The sequence below is a fragment of the Hyalella azteca genome, unplaced genomic scaffold, assembly GCF_000764305.2.
Source record: "Hyalella azteca isolate HAZT.00-mixed unplaced genomic scaffold, Hazt_2.0.2 contig11059, whole genome shotgun sequence".
Taxonomy (NCBI): domain Eukaryota; kingdom Metazoa; phylum Arthropoda; class Malacostraca; order Amphipoda; family Hyalellidae; genus Hyalella; species Hyalella azteca.
Window position 1 is genome coordinate 95,665 of NW_025941071.1, and position 19,182 is coordinate 114,846.

The following is a 19,182-nucleotide window of genomic DNA, read 5'->3' on the forward strand; positions in this document are numbered from 1 at the left end:
TCCTCATTCAGTGACAAAGTTAATTTCTGAATTGTGTCTTTTCGACCAAATGCTATATATTTTTAAATTAATTTTCATCGCATTTTCGACATTAATTTTGTTTTAACTCGAAAGTTGCCTAAGAAAAAACTTGCAGATTACTAGAATACTGGTAACATGAAAGTCATTTTAATAAAAAGCTTGAAATTTACTTGATATAATTCCAGAGCCCAGCATTTTGCTCCGAAGGAAATAACGTAATAAAGTTATGCTGATTATGAGCTTCAGACGACCCCACAAAAACTGCATTCAATTGAACGCTGCAGAAGCCGTGGTTGATTTGGCCGATTATGAGATTTTGATTTGAAGCGTCGCTCCGCAAATAACGAAAACTAAGCGCATGGGGGCTAGAGATAGCAGTGAAACAAAGTTAAGTTTCCTAAATTTTTATTTTCTTTATTAATCAAGTTAATTGCAACGTATATTATTGCATAGGCGTATGAAGATTGGCCGGGCTGCGAGAACGGATAGGGTCAAGGAAGTTCCCCACCAAAGCGTGACGTGCCAGATCTGCAGCCATTTGTCCCCAGCATTTTCGTTCAGTGCTGCCATAAAAAATATGGAAAAGAATTCAAAATCATAAATATCATTAATGGTAACAGTATTTGTATATAGATCTATTATATTTATAAAATTCATCATCTATTTAATTTCTCCATATATATTAAATATATCTATTAACTTATCAATTCATCAATTTTGTACTAACAATTGAAGTAAAGTTATTAGATTTTGCCATCTTGAAAAATATATTCTCAATTCACCATTAATGCCCAAACACCCCATTAGCTATTTTATTGATAAAATTGGCTTTCATGATTCATGTAATAAATTAGGACTAGGTAACGAATAATGTCAGTTGTCAGTACTAGAGACTTATAAGTTACAGTGTCTTATGTATTCTTAAATGATGCAGATATTTTAAATGTGATTCATGAATAAGTTTCATCAGTGTTCAGACCAAAGAATGATATTCAATTATTCATTATAATTGGAAATTGGAATTACACAATATAGATAGCCACCAAATAATTAGGGTAGAATTCTGGGAATGTGCGTTCATATATTCAAGATTGATGATCATTGATCCAGCCTAGTAGTAGTAGCATGATCAGTCAATGCCAATCAGGTACAAAATAGCTATTAGGTAAATATAAAATAAAAAATAAAATATATGTTTGAAAAATGTGCAATTAAATTTTATTTTATATTTACCTAATATTTTCTACCTGATTGGCATTGACTGATCATGCTACTACTACTACTAGGCTCAGTAGGCTGGATCAATGATCATCAATCTTGAATATATGAACACACATTCCCAGAATTCTACCCTAATTATTTGGTGGCTATCACATATGATTCATATGTGCACATAGCTTAGCACATGTTTGTACCTAGGTATATTACCCCTTGCCGCTGGGTTCCCCTGCCAAATTTCACCTTGCAGCACCAATTGCCAGGATGCACAAATAGGCTATTCTAATAGTAATATCCAACTATGAGGATTCTTTTTCTTTGATACCAATTATATCATCATCATTCATCAATAACTTTATTACCTAGGTAATTTTAAATATCTGGTAATTTTCCTCACTTTCTTAGCCCCTAACAGGCTAACATAAACACAAAACAGTATTTTGATTTAATCTCTAGGCATGCCATTGGCCTTACCTGCTGCCTTAGTAGCCTAGGTGTTAGTGTCACATCAAATACAAGGATCTGATTCTACTCACAGTCTCGCTGAAACATGTACAACATCGTAAATAAATTGAGAAGTATCAGATTAAAACTGACATAATTAATCAGAGATAATTAGACATCAACTCACTTGACATAAGCGGGATTCGTTGAGGAGAGAGCTTCATTTTTTATTGTCATCTTCTGAATGATCGGACAGGAACTCCTTACCGATTACGGCCTCTCAGCAAGTCGGCCCTGTTTGTTTGTTTCGAATTTATTTGTTTTACACTATAGAATTGCTCAGTAAGCCCTATATACTTAGAGACAGACTAGCTGAAGCTACTGGGATTTTTATATGAATTTTGAGGAGAGCAATTTTTTTTAAATTGACCTCAAAATCGGCACAAAAACGACGTCTTTCGCGACAGTATTTACATTTTGGGCCCACGGTGACGTCACAGTCGGAACAACAAACGACATCCGCAAAGAGCAGCTGCGCGTGGGTCAACCTTGTATTAATTCAACCATGAGACAAATACATATATGTCAAATTTTATCAGTAGAAGAAGAAAAAAACGAAACGCTGAGAATTCATCGAACTTTAAAAAGCATAAAATTATCGATAAAATGGTATTTTTATTACAAAATATCGCATTGTTTCATAGTTTATATAATTGAGCTCAAAATATAGATATCATTTGATTTATTAGCCTAAAAAAATTGGTTTTGGGCATCAAAACTATTCCAGTCTACTAATTCAAACCGCTGCATATCAACATATAGATTACTTTGGCGGCCATTTTAAAAATCACTGATTTGAAGCCTTTCCACCAATTATATTTTAGAGGATTTTTTATATGTCTTTTCTGAGGCCTTTCTGCATGTTATGGTGATGGAGAAAATTCTTTTGCGATTTGTTCTAGGTTGACCCCCTTTTTTCAATAGGTTTCCTGGACTATTATACACACCTAAACCTAACTCTAACCCTAACCTAACGAGTTTTTAGAATGTCCGGTAGTGCAGTTCATTTATTTTCGTGTCCGGTTATTAAGTACAAACTAATTGTAAGGTACATAACCGGACTCGATTTTGTCCGGATTTCTAACCCATGTCCATGATTTCTAACCCATATATATCACTGGGCGGAATAACAAATGACATCCGCAAGGCGCAGCTGCGCGTGGATAAACCTTGCATTAGTTCAACTATGATTGAGACCGTCTCACCTGACACCTACAGTCTGGAGGACAGGACAAGGGAACCCTATAAGACATGTTCACAAGTCCGTCGCTCACACTGTGCTGGGTGAACCCCCCAGCATGGTCATAATGCAGTGGCGCAAAATATTAACCGACCGACAATTGCTGGCCGATTCCAGCTATCTGTTTTCAAAACGTCTCGGACAAATTTGCGGCCGGTCTCATGACCAATCTCCAAATTTGGTGAACGAGGAATATATCCCAAAGTAATGAAATTTTAAAATTTCGAAATGAAATTTTAATTTTTTAAATTTCGCCTTCTTCCGTGAGTTATATTGCGATACGTGCAGAAATACGCAGTGAACAAGACATTTCTTCCAAAGTACTGAACAGATTTGAACTAAATTTTGAATATACATTCCTAAATATCCAACGGTGATGTTCAGCTCGTGAAAATTTTCTATATTTTACCTTCATTCGCGAGTTTTTTTCCCATTTCACCCTCATTCGTGATTTAAACAGCTATACGTGCTTAAATTTGCAGTGAACAAGAAAGGTCTTCTAAACTACTGAACAGATTTGAATGAAACTTTGTATATAACTAACTAACTTCCCAACAGTAAGGCTTAGCTCGTGACTTTTTTTTAGATTTTGCCTTCGTTTGCGAGTTATACGGCTTCGGTGCTGTGGCGGTGCAGTGGTGAGAGAAACAGTCTCTCGCACCCAGTTCCCGGGTTCGAATCCCACTGAGGACAAGTTCTGCCGGGAAGCTCAGCTCATGGTCAACTCAGCCATTCATCCAACTCGTTTGCAAAATCCCCAAACGAGGAAACTTTCAGGATTGTAAAACTGGAGAGGTTTACTTTGTTGCCTCAGGCCACCAAGGTGCTCGGCAAGATCCTCATCAACAGAAAACAAGGTGGAGTGGATACATTGCTCCGTAAGGAACAAGCAGGCATCAGGACGGGCAGAGGAACTGTCGACCGGATATTTATAATCAGGAACATCCTAGAGCAAGCCAACGACAAGGAACGCTGCATTGTACGTCCACTTCGTTGATTTTGAAAAGGTATTCGATTCAAAACATCGAGACAGCCTTTGGGCCATCAAGCGCCAATATGGAATACCTCAGAAGCTGATCCAGTTAGTCAGGATCCTCTACGAAGACTTTCAGTGCTCTGTGATCGACGAGAACGAGACAACAGAATGGTTTCCGGTGAAGACAGAGTGAAACAGGGGTGCTACAAAGTCTGGATTTTTGTTCCTCTTTGTGATCGACTGGGCAATGCGTAGGACTCTGGAAGGTGAAAGAACTTAAATCCGATGGTTTGACGACCATGCTGGATGACCATGACTTTGCAGATGACATTGCCCTTCTGTCTTCAATAATGGATCACCTGCAGCAAAAAACAACCAGGTTAGAGAGTAATGCAGCAAAATTGGGACTAAAATTGAATGCCGAGAAATGCAAGATAATGAAGGTCAACAGCAGGAGCAACAACAGGCTGAGGGCTGGAGAGAACGAGGTTGAGGAGGTGGAGAACGTCACTGAGGAATGAGGATGGTGGAAACACAGCGGAGTGAAGAAGCGAGTAGCAATGGCAAGCGAGTAGTTCCAAGGGCTAAACAAACATCTGGCCGGCTAGCAACATCAACAGAAAGATCAAAACCTCCCTATTCAAGACCTTGGTCCTCACAGTTTTGTTACACGGATGCGAGACCTGGAAACTAACCAAGGGAGATGAGAAAACTTGATACCTTCCAGACTAAATGCTTACGGAAGATTTTCAAGATTCGATGGCAGCAACACATCTTAAACAAGTCAGTTCTTGATCCGGCAGAGGTAGAGAAAATCAGTGAGGTGGTGAGGATACGGAGGAGGAACTGGGTGGGACATGTATTGAAGAAAGACAGAGCAAGCGACTGTGCTTTGGCCCTCGGGTGGACACCTGAAGGGAGATGGAAGAGAGGCCGCCCAAAAACAACTTGGAGGCGAAACCAAAACGCAGATTATCTTCAGCCACCATCTTTGCTGCTCCCACCTGTGCGTTTCCTGTTGTGTCCATCCGTGCGTTGGATTATCGTCGTGGCTCCATACGGACGATGGAACTTCACTAGCGCATCACCACCTATACTAGACGACACTTCACCTGGGCCAGAAGAGCTTGCTGTTCGCTTTAGAAGCCGTAAGTCACTACCTTGCTCTGTGCCGTTGGTCAGAGGCAGCTTTATGAGCGCCATGAGCTTTGCTTCGCTAAGTTAATCGTAAATAATTGAACACTCGACCACATTCCCAATTTGTTTCTAATATAAAATCGATAAATTCGTTCACCCGTCTTATTCTCAATTAGTTGATGAGTGTCCTGACGAGATGAGTGTCCTGACGAGATGAGTGTCCTGACGAGATGAGTGTCCTGACGATCGAGATGAGTATCCTGACGAGATGAGTATCCTGACGAGATGAGTGTCCTGAGGAGATGAATTGTAAGGGAAATTCACCCTCTAGGATTTCAGTTACTTAAATTTATTTTTGTGTCGTAAGTTTTACGGCTGTTTGAAGGGTTGGCAACCGTGCTATCTGATGACGTAGCGTTACCGGCCTGAAGCCCGTGTTAGTTCTTCTCATTCGATTGCTGTTACTGGTCGGAGCGTACCTACTGTCACTATTTTCGAGTGCACCTGTAGCGTCCCTATTAGGTGGGTGTTGGTGCATTTGCTTCAGTTTAATGTTCGAGTTTGAATATAGTGTTTAAATTCTCTGAATATATATATATATGTGTTGTGTTGAATGAAATTGTTCCTTAGTACAGTATTGTTAGTTATAGTCTTGCTGACCATCATTGTTCGGCAGGACTGACTCTTTGCCCGGCCAGCAAATGCGGCTCCTAGTTAGGCCGACCTCAACGGCACTTCTCAACTCCAGTACCTGCACCAGAGCAGTCTCAACCAGAGTTCACTAGACCTTGCTATATACTATAAGCCCAGTGCTCATCAGACTGTGCACCATCAGTTCAGTGCCCCATCGTGCAAGTGTAACGTCAGCCCAGTGTACTACCATTGTCGTGTACGACTATTGCTGTAGACCAACTTCTGCTGTGCATTACCTTTGCTGTGCATTACCTTTGCTGTGCATGACCTTTGCTGTTGACTACCTTTGCTGTTAACTACTTTTGCTGTGCATTATCTTTGCTGTTAACTACTTTTGCTGTGCATTACCTTTGCTGTGAACTACCTTTGCTGTTAACTACCCTTGCCGTTAGCTACCTTTGCCGTTAACTACCTTTGCCGTTAACTACTTTTGCCGTTAACTACTTTTGCCGTGTACTATCATTGTTGTGCGTTATTTACTAGGATCTTTTCAACCTTTCATTTACCAGTGTTCAATTTACGCATTTTGTTTAATAAATATTTGTTTATCATGCTCCCATTCCTCCCTTGTTAAGATCGGTGGCAGATTAGGGTTAATCGTCGAATCAATTTGGAGTCGTCCTTTACTTGAACCTTACAACTGGCGACCTTGCCAGGACGACCCTTAGTTCGACTAGCTGCCTGCCGTCCTTAACATTGGAGTTTGAAGTTTTAGTTACTTTTGCCAATATTTCCAGTGTATGTAGGTTTTCATTAGGGAAGTGCAAGTCCTCGTCTTGTTCAGGGGTATCTGCCGTAGGGCCAGGGGATATTTCGGGAGAACAGGACGTAGATTGATTTTTGATCACCTGACATGGTATCATAAGCTGCTATAGACTACGTAGTCAGCCTGACTAGCGGTCAGAATAGTTTCATTTTGCCCTCGCGTTCACGAATAGCAACGCAGAGGTAGTCAGGGAAATTGTTCAGTTTCTCTGGGTGGAATTTGCAATTCCTTCTGTGATCGGTGAAATTTGAGATTTGTATCTAGATAGGCTTTCACCGATACAGGTTACTATTATACTATTCGTCTGAAGTTTTCTTGTGTATCAATACTGTGTGTACATTTTTTTTAGTCTGTTTATTTGTGTATTATCTTAATCTGATTGAGTATTTTGGTAGTTATTGTTGTCTATTATGGCGTCAATACCGACTTAGCCGAACTGCGCGCTGAAGCTGTACAGTTGGGTTTAGAGGGCGAGGCCCTAACAGATTTCATTTATAAGCAGCAAGCTTTCTATCGCGACGAGCGTGCAGCAGAGAGGGCTGCGCACAATGCTGACCTAACTGCGGCGAGAGAGGCTGCTGAACGCGAGAAAGAGCGGGAACAGTTGGCTGCTGAACGCGTGAAAGAGCAGGCACAATTAGCTGCAGAACTAGAACGTGAGCGTCGTGATCACGAGATTAGGATGTTGGAGTTGAGGAGCCCTCGCGATTCCGAAGTTCAACTATCCGATGCCGCTGCTAAACCTAAACTACCCATGTATCGCGACGGTGAAGACATAACGTCTTACATAATACGTTTCGAGCGCATTGCGGAGCTTCTGCAGCTGAATCGCAGTAGTTATGCAGTGAGGTTGGGAACGTTGCTAACGGGCAAAGCGGTTCAGATTTATGCTGCCTTGTCCCCAGACGTTACCGGCGATTATGACTCATTGTCGAATCTACTTGGAGTCGTCCTTTACTTGAACCTTACAACTGGCGACCTTGCCAGGACGACCCTTAGTTCGACTAGCTGCCTGCCGTCCTTAACATTGGAGTTTGAAGCTTTTGTTACTTTGGCTTATATATCCAGTGTATGTAGGGTTTCATTAGTGAAGTGAGAGTCCAATCTTGTTCTGAAGTATCTGCCGTAGGGCCAGGGGATATTTCGGAAGAACGGGACGTGGATTGATTTTTGATCACCTGACATGGTATCATAATTGCTGCTACAGACTACGTAGTCAGCCTGACTAGCGGTCAGTTTTGTTTCATTTTGTCCTCGCGTTCACTGAGAACAACGCCGAGGTAGGCAGGGAAATTGTTCAATTTCTCTGGATGGGATTTACAATTCCCTCTGTGATCGGTGAGCTTTGAGATTCGTTTCTTGATAGGATTTCACCGATGCAGGCTCTGTCTTGAATTATTAGTCAGAAATTTTATTGTGTGTCAATACTGTGTACATTTTTTTTTTGAGCCTGTTTATGTGTATTATCTTAATCTTATTGTGATTATTTGGGTATTTATTGTTCATCATGGCGTCAATGCCGACTATAGCCGAACTGCGCGCTGAAGCTGTACAGTTGGGTTTGGAGGGCGAAGCCCTAACGGAATTCATTTATAAGCAGCAATCTTTCTATCGCGACGAGCGTGCCGCAGAGAGGGCTGCGCACAATGCTGAGCTACTTGCTGCGAGAGAGCGGGAACAGTTGGCTGCTGAACGCGAGAAAGAGCGGGAACAGTTGGCTGCTGAACGCGAGAAAGAGCGTGAACAGTTGGCTGCTGAACGCGAGAAAGAGCGGGAACAGTTAGCTGCGGAGCTAGAACGTGAGCGTCGCGATCACGAGATTAGGATGTTGGAGTTGAGGAGCCCTCGCGATTCCGAAGTTCAACTATCCGATGCCGCTGCCAAACCTAAACTACCCATGTATCGCGACGGTGAAGACATAACGTCTTACATTATACGTTTCGAACGCATTGCGGAGCTTCTGCAGCTGAATCGCAGTAGTTATGCTGTGCGGTTGGGAACATTGTTAACTGGCAAAGCGGTTCAGATTTATGCTGCCTTGTCCCCAGACGTTACCGGCGATTATGACTCCCTGAAGAAAGCCCTGCTTAGTGGTTTCAATAAAACCCATGAAACTTACCGTGAGGAGTTTCGTGCTTCGCGCATTGGCTGCAATGAAACTTACCTTCAGTTTGCCACTCAACTAGGCCGTAAGTTAGATTACTGGCTGGAATCCCGTGATGTGCCTAAAGATTACGATAGTTTGCGCGAGTTTTTCATTATCGATCAGTTTCTAAGTTCTCTCCCCCCGCCTCTGCGATTGTTCATTAAGGAAAAAGACTGTAAACAACTCAGTGAAATTGTGACCTTAGCTGATAATTGGTCCGCAGCCCACAAAGCTTACCCTAAGGATAACCATGTGCCTAGGTACCAGTCTGACGTCAAGGGAAACTCTCCGTCTCGTGCGACTGCCATTCAAAAACCTACCCGCAACTTGGACAATAGACAAGAGATGTCCAAGGGCTGTTTCTCTTGTGGTGATCCGGGTCATGTGAAGCGAAACTGTCCCAAAAATCCGTTACTTTTCGCCAAGCCCAGCCCGATGTCACACTCTGTTCAATTTTGTTTAACCGATCCAACTCCAAGCAAATATCAGTGCTGTGGAACTGTCAATGGATTGCCAGTGTCGAACATTTGGCGTGATACCGCTTGCTCAGCTGTTATTGTGTCTGATGCCCTCCTTCCAGATATTCAAACCCTAAGGATAACCATGTGCCTAGGTACCAGTCTGACGTAAAGGGAAACTCTCCGTCTCGTGCGACTGCCATTCAAAAACCTACCCGCAACTTGGACAATAGACAAGAGATGTCCAAGGGCTGTTTTTCTTGTGGTGATCCGGGTCATGTGAAGCGAAACTGTCCCAAGAATCCATTACTTTTCGCCAAGCCCAGCCCGACGTCACACTCTGTTCAATTTTGTTTAACCGATCCGACTCCAAGCAAATATCAGTGCTGTGGAACTGTCAATGGATTGCCAGTGTCGAACATTTGGCGTGATACCGCTTGCTCAGCTGTTATTGTGTCTGATGCCCTCCTTCCAGATATTCATGTGTCAAAATATGCAACTGTAAATTTACTTGATTATCTAGGACGATCTAACCTGTTTCCTGTAGTTAGGTGTTACATTAGATGTAAATACTTTTGTGGTTGGACAGATGCAATCCTTGCTCCAATTAAATTTTGTTCTGTACTAATAGGTAATGTTCCAGGAGTCATGGATGATAATTTTCCAGACGAGCCATTAGCGAGGCCGTTCACCGAACCTAGTTCATCCGCACCAGATATGTCATCCGTTCAGGCTGTAACTACACGATCCTCAGCTAATGCTAAATCGTCAAAATCGGCTAAATCGTCGTGCTCATTAGCCGAATCTGGTGTCAGAGTTACTTTGAAGGATGGGTTGGTATTTGGGTTCATTATCGATGAGGGTTTGATTTATCGTAAATGTTTCAATTCCAAAACTAAGAATAGAATTGACAAATGTGCACTTGTTGTTCCGCTAGAATGTAGGAGAACCCTTTTGACTAATGCCCACGAGTCTCCTCTTGTTGGCCACTTTGGTCACAGTAAAACTAACTTACGTCTCAGAGAACATTATTTTTGGTCTTCGATCACGACGGATATTAAGGCTTTCTGTGATGGTTGTAATGTCTGTAAACGCTTCTCCCCAAAAAGTAGAATTAGGAAAGATAACGTGGAGCCAATGTCAATTGTGGCTGAGCCAGCAAGTAACGTTGACATAGATGGGTTGAAATACCATCTGGTGGCCAGGAGTTCATCTTGGAGTCACGGATTGGACTACAATCCATTTATTGACCTTGAAAGATTAAGGGATTAAACCCCGCTTGGCCTCAAGTTAGCGATCATGCCGATTCCAGATAATCCGTATCCTGCATATCGCTGGTAATAGGAATGTAGGAGCAGATCTGCTCAGTAGGTGCCAACAAATAATATTAAGCTCTTAGATTAAGATGAATTTCCCATTGTGATTTCTATTGTAATAGAATCTTTTGGGGGGAGTATTGTAAGGGAAATTCACCTATATTAGGATCTTTTCAACCTTATGTATATCTGTGTTCAATTTACGTGCTTTGTTCAATAAATAATTATTTAGTATGCTTTCATTTCTCCTTTGTTAAGATCGGTGGCAGTTTAGGGTTACTCTTGTCGAATCTACTTGGAGTCGTCCTTTACTTGAACTTTACATTCACCATTAAAGTCATGATGGATAACCGAATTTTTACTCGTATACTCTGCGTAAGAAGGATACCATTATGACAAGCAACATATCCGGAAAGTACATGTTTCAAGCAAGACAAGGTAAAGATTAGTAGGAAGCTCAACGCCGACGCACGTTAACCCAACCGGTAACCGGTATATGAACGTGATCGTGTGCTTGCTGGACTCGCCCGCTGCGCTTGATGCCGAGCCGCTGTGCTTTACAAAGAGGACGAGCCGCTGTCGACTACGTCAACGTGGCTTTAGAGTTTAGATAAATGGGGCAACTTGAGAATATTGTAAATATTATGGAACACACCTAATCGATCCATACAATTTATACTTAACGATACAATAATTAGTCTCAATTTATCGCAATATTTCCAGCACAGCAAGTTGGCGCATACGCAAAATTCACAATAAATTTACGCAATATTCCAGGTGACCATGAAAAATTAGATTCGCCGTCATCTATGGAAAAACTGTATTTATTGCAACAAAATTTTTTCATTGCTCCTCGGACAATTTATATCAGGAACAGTCTGATACATGGCCAGTGGCTTCACTTTGGCTTGAAAATTATGTGAAATACCTTGCTTCTGTCAGTCAGTTTTATTATTACCTACCTAATTCACGCTAAATTTTCTTAACAAACTTAATCTTTACAGACAAGCACACAGAACGAAGTCATGGTTTGTCTTGATCTCGAATGACCCGCAACCCTATAACACCTTTCTACGTTGGCTAAATTACAGTGGCAAATACCTTCGTGCACTGTTTAGGCAAACGGTTTTCAGTGGCTTAAAAGAGATTTACCTGCAATGCGCTATCGATTATTCAGAACCTATAAATCGTCGATGATTCATCGATGACTGTCACTTATACTCTCCTCTCTCTCGATCTATTGATGTTTTATTGTCGATTTTTGGCAGACCTGGCCACCCACCGTTCCGCCACCTGTAAACTACTATCGCCACCTATAATCATCGGTGCGCCACCCTTAATTTTTATTTGGGTGAGTCCATGACGCCATGATTCTGTGTTCAGTTATTTAAACATTTTGGCTCTTCTTAAAGAACTCTAGACGCTTTTAATCTAAATTTTTAATGACAATTGCCGTTTCAAGATAGCAAAACAGGTATTTAATGATGAATAATACATAATGAAGAACGAAAATAGAATTTTTGTGAATTCATTTTTTTAGCTCCATACGTCAGATTCGTTTTCTGTTGACATGTACTAAGAAAAAATTCATTAAATGCATTACTAATACAATTTCCTAAATATCGAATTAGGGATGTTTTTATAAATAAAAATTAGAGGATTTACCATGATACTAGAGTCTTGACACTAGTATGATACACTAGTCCAGAGACTATTAGAGACTAGACACTAGTATCTAAATGATTGCCAATCGCTTCACCCACTGGAAAGTTGATCGTAACTCCACTTACGCGACTTTTGAATCGGCGCAAAGTTACGTTCATCTTATTGCACGTAACGTACCGCAAAGTGTTTGAAGGTGCCATCATTTGGAGTTACGCGCACTCAGCGGACTTACGCTGCACTTAAGCCGTTACAAGCACTTAGCAATGTTTTGAAAGTGCCTGCCCAGGCGAGACAAAACTCACGTACTCATGTTTTGCTAGCCAAGTTTTTAATGTACTGGAGTTCAGCCCGTAATAGTATTTAAGGGGATCGTCTGGGTCAAAAATCGAAAATTTTGGTTTTTCCGTTTTGTTAGCTCATTTTGTAGCTGCTGAAAAGTCGCGTCTAACGCAGCAATCCGGATGCATGTGCGTGCTCTAGTTTTTTTTTCTAGAATTTTTTAAAATATATAAAGTGAACATTTTTTAACAATACCGTATGTACAGAAATTTCTTCGAATTAAATCTGAATTTACTGATCACTATGCTTGTTAATTGCAAAGTGTTTGCATTCGTTTGACAGCTACAAACAAGGCGCGTTCAACAAAAATACTACCAGGGATGTACATGCAATAGATTTGGCGCAAGGCTGTTTTGAACTTTTATAAAATGACCATTTTATATCAATATTTACAAATTTTTAATTTAAAAATAGTATTTATAGATCATTATTTACGTTAATTGCAAAGTGTTTGCACACGTTTGAAAGCTGCAAACAAGACGCGTTCAACAAAGCTACTACCATGTATGTAAATGCAATAGTTTTTGCGTAATGCCGTTGTAAAGTTATGTAAAATGAATACTTTATACATGCATATATACATAAACATTCCCATTTATAGCTTATTATTCACGTTAAACTGGAAATGAATAAGTCTAAAGACGCGCGCTGGTACCCTGAAAGCAAATAAATGGCAATGGAAAAGCTTGGGCTACAATATCAAGAAATTTTTTGACATATTCTTCTTTTTTCAATGAATTTTACTTTAATTGGCTTCCTTGAAAAATTTTAAAAATCCAAAAAAATAACTCAACCAATTTTCAAGCTAGAGCAATGAAAGACATACCATTTGATTCGTAAAGACCATACCTAGCGACTCTAGAAGCTCTTTTTTTCAAATTCGAGCATGGTTTGACTTATATATGTGGGGGGGGTGGGGCAAGGGGGAAAAATGTGTAAAAATTGAGAAAATCACACATAAAAGAAAAACGATGAAGAAAATATAAAATCAGGCCTCTAGAGTCGCTAGATAATGTTGTTACGAATCGAATGATATTTGTCTCGACATTGTAGCTTGTGATTTGCTAAAGTTGAAAAACTTTTTTAGAGTACCCCTTATTTTGACGTTTTCTATTAATATATCGTTTTCTTCCAATTTTTCCGAAAAATTCATACAAGCAAATTATTTTGTATTTTACACGTTTCGTATGTGTGGGAAATTTCAGGAAGATTGGTTAATAAATGTAGAAGTTTTTCCTGGACCCAGACGATCCCCTTAAGTTAACCGGTATTCTTCTCAGTCATTGCTGTCTGTCTTAGATTCAATTAGTATCCCCAATACATGTGTTGCTTTCACACGTTGTCTTTATCGCCTACGTTAACGTAGCGCTCTTCAATAAGACGCGGCTTTTCAACCTCAAATGGACGTTGATGTTGTCACTACTTCAACTCGGGCAACCAACTTGAAATGATGCAGTAAAATGATCATGACACTAAAAAACTAAAACAGTATAACGTGAGTAACGTGAGCACCTAGCGGTATGCAGGCTACATGTTGTGTGCAGGCTGCATGTGCGCTGCAGGCATAAAATTGAGTCAGAAATTGGTATGCACACGCACACATTGATGAGGCATCTTCCGGGTGCCTAAAACCATCCTATAAACTATTTCCTAAACCAAAAACCATTAAATTTTAGGAGTTAGGAGGCTTTAAAATAAATTTTTCATATGTCGTCCAGTCCGACTATAACATCAACAATATCCCTAAATCACGCAGATTTTTCGTTAATATTGTTACATTTCAGCAAAGAATTGGGTAATATTTCAAACAAAACGGAAATTCGATTTTTTTCATAACTTATTTTGCGTTGTATCTACGAGTACAAAAGCTAAATAGGACGCGAATGATGAAGCTTAGAAATTGAAAAAAGAGAGACCATGTTGACTAAACTTTTCTCGGGATAAAATAAATGCATTAATTCTTTAGAATACTGGAGAGGCTGCTTCTTTTCCCACGCACTTTTGATGAATGTTTTCGATAAAGCTTAAAATCGTTCGTGAATTTCTCAGTTTTTCGAAAAATTAATCCTAATACGAACGATGGTCACCGATAATTAAGTGGTGGCAAGGTCATCATTAAAGTTTCAAGAACTCAGAGACGAGTGACCTACAAGAGAGTGATCAAGAACTCAGAGACGAGTGATCTCTTCTACAACAAGAAATATTGAACATAAACGAACCCGGGCTATGGAATGCAGCAGGAGAAATTAAGAAAAATGGTCTGTCCAATTAATCGGTGCAGTCGTTACAGTTAACCAACGAGGTTGAATCATAAATTCATTCAATTTACTTAAGCGCAGTAACTGTTTTATGAATTTCTTAGGTTTGAGTGAGTTTTTCAGAGGCATTTAGTAATACCTTTAAGAAATGAAACTTAATTTTCGCCAACTCTTGTAATATGTTAATTTTACCCTTGCACAGCGACAGTATAAATTGCAGCTGTATTTATTTAGTTGCTTCCGAATAAGGTAGTTTAAAAAACTGACGGGAGGAACTTGTATTATTACCAAACTAGTGGAAATCGTACAATTTTACCTATCGCTGATGTTGCTCAATTTTCAAATCTATAAGTAGGTCGTTTTATTATTATTTAGTAATACCACAACTACTTGGGAATGAACTTGGAGTATTCCCGTAATCATAATTATTCCATTTCTAAGCAAGCCAGGCACAAAGTAAAGAACTTTCCTGTTCTAATAGACCATGTAACATTTCCATAATATATGAAAAGGGCCTCATCTGAGTTCTTAAGCCTCAATTTACAACATACAGCCGGACACGTGCCAGGCATATGCCGGTCGCGGTTCCTTCCCGCATAATTGCATTCACATGTTCAGTCTGGTAACGACTCTTCAGTTCCTTTAGTTTAGCTCGTTTCAATAATGGCAAGGCTATTCACGTCCCGGTCAAAAAATACTTTGATTTGATAATGGCTGGACCGTGCCTGGCATCGCAGCTGCCTTGCACGGCTGTTTTGAATGCTTCTATTGCAATGCAATAAAAAATATCGGAGTGGACCATGACTGGCAGTATAGTGTGAACCAAGCCTAACGGGCGGTTACCCTCCAAAAAATTTCTTTATTAAATGACTGATGTTTCTGAAATATTGTAACATATGTTAAACACTAATACAGGCACATTTTGTTCGTATGACCTTTTTTACAAAAATGAAAGAAACGTGAAATGGAAAGAAAACGAGAAAAAAGAAACGGGGAAAAATCTCCTGTTTTGCTTACGAGCTGGAAAATCGAAAGACTTATCATTCGCTACCTAATGCATTTATCTAGAATATTAAGATGGCGCAAAATGGAAATTTCAAAGGTTTATAAGACTCAAATAACTGAAACGGGTCCCAAAAGGATTAGAAGATAAAAGGTATTACTTGATACTGCCATCATGCGCCGCATGACTTATTGTTGTCCAGTTTAACGCAAATAGTAATTTATGAATACAATATTTTTTAAAGAGATCATTGTGTGGCTTTTGAGAAACTGTTCATTTTTTACATGTTAGAAACTACCTCACGCACAAACTAAAGCACCCACGTATGGTGGGTGCTTCAGTTCAGTGCTTCGAAATGTCGTGGCCTTGAAGTTGGCGGAAAAGCGTCAGTCGCCGCTTGGATGAAAATCCGTAATATCAATCAGATTTCCTTAAAATTATGGGGAAAAATTAATCGTTCAAGCGACGATTTATGTAAATCTCTGGTAAAATGCACCGTTTCTCCTCATTTTTGCGACGGAAACTAAGCAAAGGCCCCATATATAAACGTGAGAGTATAAGATTTAACATAAGAGATACGCCTATTTTAGAGGAAAAGACTCGAAACCTGATCTTCTCGATACAACTAGATCAGCTGATATTTTTGGAACTAGCAAAATATTCAGCTGATCTATGGTTATTATTACAACTGTCATTCCTTGAATTCCAGCTTTACCATGGTAACTGGTGAAATTGTCCTAGGCTCCGGGTGGTTCTGAATTATCACACTGGTGGCTTCTGCATATTTTCTAGTTTGGTTGGGAAGTAAATATGTCTCTCATCTGATTTCATCATTTTACAGTTGAAGGCTCCACCGCATGGAAATTCCTGTAGTTTGACCAATTTTATTATGACAAAGAATACAGGAAAATATTTTTTAACATTTTTTATAAAGAAATCTTTTCAATTTATTTCAAATCGACAAATAAAAGTACAGAAATGAAAAGCACAAGGCATCAATACAGTTTGAGTTTTAATTTTTCGCAACACGGTAAAAGACAACGATGCCACATTAGGCATTTTCACTATAATGTGGGATAGTAAACGTAGGTTATCCTACATTATTGCGTTCACCTGCGCTGGAATATTCCTTTGAGTTAAAGGTATTCACACATTACTCAAGACACAACCGCTTCAATGTGCCATATCACTTACAAAAGCATGCTCTATTTACTCTTCTTTCATCTACTGAAATTACTGAAATTGTCTTCGAAATGATAATAATATACATTTACATGTGTACACATAAAGTTTTGATCAGTTTAAAAATTATCAATTTCTCTTGATTAAAATTTTCATGGGCACCCGTTCACTCTTCTAAGACGTATACCTCACAACTCATACGCACGCGGAGTTGATCGGTTCTGGAAAAGAACAAGTCCCAAAGTTTAGTTCTTGGAGGTTTATAGTCGAGCCAGTTTTAAAGTACTCCCGCTCAAGAAGAAAAGCCGAGACGCTCACGCTGCAGCAATTAGGTGGCACCTGCAGCCATAAATATTGTACACGAACGTCGCAGAGGTTAGTGTGACACAGCAAATGTCAGTGGTTACATCACAGAATCTTCTTGACTGAAAATACAACCGCGACTCGTACCAGGGTCATGGCATATTGCAAATAACGGCAAGCTCGTTAATACTTCACGGTTCAAGATTTCGAACAAACAACTATAAATAATTCAAACCTAGGGATGCAAACATCCCCACGTGACCCAGCGACATAATAAACGAACATGCCGTTTGAATCCAACAAGTTTAACTCATTATTTGGCCTATGGGACTGCACCTAACATCAAGGTCCATGTTATTTGAATCCGCAGATAATGGACAGTCTGCATTACCACGTTAGCGTAATGATAGAGTCCAATAATGCTCAATTATCAATCGTTTATGTTACTCATTTATTTTCGGGTCTTTTCCCATACGCAGGTTAACGTCGACCTGAATTCATGCTTAATGTCTCTGACGTAATAGATATATTAACCGACCGATTCTGAAACGTTAATAATTGTATTCTTTTTTGATCATTAACTCGTTTGATGTGTTAGGCTTGATACAAAAAACAGTAAACAAAATGGAACTTTTATTTCAGAGATGACTGGTCCAAATCTTGAGAAAGCAGACGTATTCACAAAAATCTAGAATTGAACCAAGTCGCGAAAAGTGACGCTTGGCAGCGGTTCCAATACAGTTTATCGCCGTTGTGCCGACGAATAAACCCGGCCCAATATAACTGTAGAAGCAAGAAATATCTCATAAATTTTTACAGTTCTGCAATCCAGTAGTAGTATTCCAGTGTCGCAATGAGTTTCAATCTAATACATTCATATAAGCAAATCATTACAAGTTTTACACACCGTGATGTACGAAAGGCTCTTTCTATCGCAAACAGTGACGCTGAAAGTCACCCAAAATAGAATGAATGTTGTTCCCCATCGGATACGCAGTTATTCTATCGAATAGAAAGAATAAATAGCCGTTAGATAGTTGGTAATCAAATCATAAGTTTTATGAACATAAATGTAAGACGGAATATGTCACTATAACAGCCACGGACCCACCTTAAAATCTTTAGCCACCAAGCGGTTAAGCTGCAACTTTAAGAGGCATGTAAATAGGCCATGTAAAGGGAAATTATGACAGTAGAAAGGGAGGACAGACTCCAATAATTAACTAGCAAGTTGAGCTTAGGAAAGCATTAAGCCTTCCCAAAAGATTAGGAACAAATATTTATCTTAAGTAAAAAGCCGAAGCTCAAAAGTCCAAGTGGTCATACCACAAGAAAAGGCAAAGCCCAAATTCAACACTGGAGTCGGTCCTATCCTAATCAAAGAAAGCACGAACATGCATAATAAACGAAAATAAATAAAACGAAAAACAAAGAGTGATCACTCAAAATAATAAATAGCAATTAGGAAGGAATGGCTTTATACACTCCTAACGGAGCAACATTAATGTGATGTTTTCACCACCAAGTCTTACAGCCAACTCTTACTATTTACAAATTCATACCCAACAAAAGGTATGAAGAAAAAGAACAAATTTATATCCTAAGGAATGTGGAAATTTCTAACATGATGTTTACTCGTGGGTTATTTTAATACAACTGCAACCGGGAAATGAGCAATGATGGCGCCCGCCACACCGGGCCCTAATTGCGAGTCCCTTTACTTGCGACCACCGTTAATTAACATTCTGTTTAATGAAGTTTCATCAACCGACACAAACCGTAAGTAAATGGTTCCATTTATGTTCTCACATCACCCTCCATCTCTCCATTAATGTCTGGAATTTTTAATATGTAGATCATCATGAATTGCTGAGTTCAACGTTCCTTAATTAATGAAGTCAAACCTGGTTACTAGTCACCGGTTATACTCCTCGTTTCTGACAGCGACTCGAAGCTT